Source organism: Lygodium microphyllum, chromosome 8 (genome assembly GCF_053477565.2).
Source record: "Lygodium microphyllum isolate KBCC chromosome 8, Lygodium_microphyllum_v1.1.10, whole genome shotgun sequence".
Taxonomy (NCBI): domain Eukaryota; kingdom Viridiplantae; phylum Streptophyta; class Polypodiopsida; order Schizaeales; family Lygodiaceae; genus Lygodium; species Lygodium microphyllum.
The window spans coordinates 9,103,661-9,107,985 of record NC_141142.1 but is presented as its reverse complement, the minus strand read 5'-3'; the positions used below and the strand labels follow the sequence as shown (position 1 = coordinate 9,107,985).

At 36.0% G+C, this 4,325-nt stretch overlaps 1 long non-coding RNA gene across 1 annotated transcript; it reads right to left on the bottom strand.

Moving 5' to 3' along the window:
- Positions 1 to 2,209: 2,209 nt before the first annotated feature.
- On the bottom strand, positions 2,210 to 3,289 carry LOC148031955 (uncharacterized). Its single transcript, XR_015691731.1, has 5 exons — positions 3,150 to 3,289; positions 2,986 to 3,075; positions 2,814 to 2,901; positions 2,619 to 2,720; positions 2,210 to 2,494 (listed from the first exon to the last, which is right to left on the bottom strand). It is a non-coding gene; the product is annotated as an uncharacterized LOC148031955 (long non-coding RNA).
- Positions 3,290 to 4,325: the final 1,036 nt, after the last annotated feature.

The window sequence follows — 4,325 nt, the reverse complement described above, 5'->3', positions numbered from 1 at the left end:
GTGGGTGTGTGAGGGTAAGGGATCGAGGAGGTGAAGCTCTCCACCATATCCTCTCTTCTTTTTCTCTCCTCTTCCCTTCTTTTCTCTTATCTCACTTGCAGCTATGGAGGATGGAGCCTGGAGGTGGAGGTTTGAGAATGCTTGAGCTTGCATCAAGAATCGTGGAGCTATCAGAGTGCTTGAGAGAGGAAGCAACTCAATCGGGCATCAAGGTAAGCTCACTACACTCATAGAGAGGGATAGCGTGTCGGCTATGTGAGAGGTAGCCATTAGTGCTCACTTGAAACACTTGAACAATAACCAGTCCGTGGGTCTTGGCGGTAGAGCTTGCGCTTACCACTACATTTTGGTTCTGTTGCAGTGACCAACGGATTCAAGCTTGCATTAGGGGAGTTTTGAGGTCTCGAAAATGCCTTTTAGGATGTGGAGAGAGAGTGCTCTAGACCAATAAGAGCAAAGCCTCCGTAACGGAACTTCTATTTTAAAAAATTTAAAAAATCATTTTACAAAAATATATAAATATGATAATATTGCGAATTTGTATTTTTAGTCTCTTATATTCATGATTATGACATCTTTTGCATTAATGGCATAGAGTCTCAGCTACTTTTATTTAATGATGTTTCTAGATTAATGATAATGACTGATGTAATCGAAATTCAAATTGGTGAAAAGCATGGCGCTCAGTTTTTTCCCTCCTTTCTTTTATTCCTCTATTGTTTTTCCCTCCGTTATGATAGCCTAGTCCTCTCTCTCTCTCTCTCTCTCTCTCTCTCTCTCTCTCTCTCTCTACCATGGATACAAAAATTCAACCTTCAACAAGGCGTCCAAGCTCCCAAATTACATCCATATCAGTGTTTAACTCATTCCAAACTGATGGAAGATGGATTCCTACTATCATTAGCAAAGGTAGTTGGATCACCATGCAACAAGCAAAACGTGGAAAAAGGCAAAGACATGAGAGCTCGTTTATCTCTGCTTGGAAGTGCAGAATCTGAGATTTTAAGCTTGGAGCAAATAAGAATAGTATCAAAGATGTACTAGTGCAACATGTGTTCATGCATAGAGAGCTGTGTTTGAAACCTGGATCTTCAAAGCTTCCAATGCATAGACCAAATTGTAAGAATTTGATTCTTAAAGTTTTTCCTTTCTTAAATATAGTTTAGGTTTTTCCATTATAATATTTGTTTGTCTTGTAGATGTCTATCCCTCTAATCTTGAGGAATGGCAACCAGTGGAATCTATTATTGATGTTATTGATGTTATACATGGTTCAATTGGAGAAGAAATGTATAGAGGTAGAAAGAAGACAGAGCTTGTAGAGAATGGAATATTCTTTTATGACCGTTCTTATGTTATTCCTATGCGGCATTGCCAATGGGGATCAATAAAACTCCTTCCTTTGCCAGATTTTTCAAGCTTTGAGTGGCCTTTGCCAAGTCCAGCTACTAGTGAGGGCTATAGATGTAAGATATTTTCTGAGATCTAGAAAGCACTAAAATCTAATATCTCAAGTAGGCTAAGCAAAGTTACTTTATTTATGCCTATTAATATATTTATTGATTTCTTCTCTAATATGGAGATAAGAATAACAAAAACCATGCTTTCAGTGAAGAGACTAACATATGATCATATCATACAATTTGTTGATGAAGGATGGGATACAAGGACAGAAGGAAAAATTTTATGTAAGGTAGATCAAGACTCTATAGCTTGTAAATATATGATTGCTACTCAAAATTTTATCCTTAGCTTTTACTATAGTCGATGGCATTTTGTTGGTAGTAGTCTAGTTGCTTTAGACCAGAATCTTAATGATTTCAGCAAGGATCCTATAGTGGATCTTGATACTTGGTTCAACGAGGATATTATTGCAATCTTAAAGATCAGAAAATCATGTATGCTACATCAAGTGAGGATGGATTTACAAAATGAAGACATTGAACTACCATGCTCCTTTGTATTCCAACTTGACAAGAAACGAGTAAGTTTTCACATCATATTATATCTACTTAGATGTATATCAAGATCTCACTTTCTAACTAACAAACATTTGTAATTTATTTTTTGCAGATATCGAAAAGGAGAGAAAATAAAATACACTGTAATGACATTCAAGAAAAGATATCTTTACTATCAATATAAAATACATGTACAAATTTTGTAGCAGATGTCTATCTGCCATCTCTATGAGATATACAAGGGCTGAAGGGCAAATTTCTATATATGAAGGCCTACAAGGTGATATGGCAAAGCTATTTCTTTTTTGGAGAACTATCCTTTCTAAGAGTCCTTTTGCCTTTCTTTGATGTCTTGGGTATAGAAGGTGTTGAAGCTGTGGATTTGCCTTCCGTGGTTATAGGCACCGCATCTCCTTCATGGTGCGAATCCCCACCAATCTCTGTTGTTGTTGTATACAATTGACCATTATATACTTCAAGAGCTTTGCTCTGATGTACCAAACATGCTCAGATGTATAGCAATCCTTCGAAAACTGTCAACATTTATAGAAAAAAGAGTTTTAGTTCATTATTGTTCTTACAATAGACTATATTTTTATCATCAATGGACTATTTGCAATTAATATCTATCTTAAAGTTTAGCATCTTTCATATTACCTTTACATGTTTATCATCATTAAGATAAACAAAGTTAACCATTCTTCTAGCATTTGCAATCATCCTCCAGCCACAAGAATGGCTATCATCCTAATGGGGACACTGCAACCACCAACACAAAGTAAAATTATAAAGAGGACGAATGGTAGTTCATAGAATAAACTCATGTTTCAATTATTTTAATGAATAACTTACCGCAACTTGTATATATTGCATTGTTGCAAGCAAATTAGATGGCATAGGGGATCTTTTCTCTAGCTCTTCAATTAATCTTTTGGCACCTCTGTATATAAAATATGTTGAAATTTAGAGTACTTACAAAAAAAAGAATTGAAATATCAAGGAGCCCTTGGATAATATAACTTACAATTTAGCATTTCCATGGCTTCCTTTCATAGAGTTGATTAAAAAGCATTGCTTATCCACAAGGTCTATTGCAATCAAGCTCCAATGAGAACTAAAAGCAATCATATCTCAACAAATTAGTAGGATAAAATCTAAAAAACTCTAATAGAATATTGAATCACTTACTTTTCATTATATGGAATTATAAGCAGCTCCAAAGTATCGAAGTCAATCAAATGGAGCCAGTGCTCAATAAAACTTGTATCAAGCTCATTCCTCATAAAGAATGAGATAGATAGATCAAAAACCTCAATTTTTTGTTGTATATCCAAAGGAAACTCATGCATTATACACCTAGAAAAGGCATAGAAATAGTGAGTATAAACAAGAAAAATCTTATTGCTAAAAAAATATCAAAAAGTATAAGTAATTATGGATGGACATACCTTAGGCCAGCAAGAATAAGACTGTCATTTACTTCTCTTCTTTTATCCTTAAGAATCTGAACACATGCAGCATCAAAGGAGATAACTTCAGTTCTTTTGCCTAAGTCACCAGGTAAGAAACAAAACACACTGAATCCTTTTGGATTAGCTGCTTCAAGAAGGGTGGCTAGCTCATTTTCAAAGGACTCTAGTTGCTCTATTTCCCTTTCTTCAACCCTTTGCCTCCTATACTCTCTCCATTTATCTGCTTGTTCCTCTTTAGCCTTCTCCTCTTTTTCATGTTGCCTTGTATCCTTCTCATGGGTGACATCCTCAACCCTGACACCAGAATCATCTTTCTTTCTTCTAGCTGGGGGCACATTAAGGATATTAAATGTCTTCATATCAGTGAGGGGAATTGGCTCAAGGACCTTTGAAAATCTATATCTTAGCCTCCTAAGAATTACCATGTCCTTGTCCATGAGTGTGAGCCTATGAGCATGAGCAGCACAAATGTAGGCATCATGGAAAAACTCAATTAGAAAATCCTCTGTGGCTTCTTATATACAATTAAGAGCTGTTCTTGTCCATCTGAAACTATCCAAACTATATCTGTCACAAATTTCCCTGACAAGCCTCTGAAAAGACAACTTTGGAATTGCATTGTCAAGAGCATTTACTGCCTTCCTAATCTCCCTTAGACACCTGACATTTTGAGAAAACTTTCTCCTTGGCTTTGACTTTCTAGAGAGCTTCTAAGGCTTTGAAGACTGATGAATCTTTGATGCTAAATCCCTAGGATCAATCTTCTCTTTTCTTGCTGTTGCCTTAGTCCTAGCCATCTACCAAAAAAACATATGTTACTTCTTCTCCAGCATGTAAAGCAAAACGCGAGTCCCAGACAAGAGTTATCTATGCTGCATGGCGTTTTTGCGTA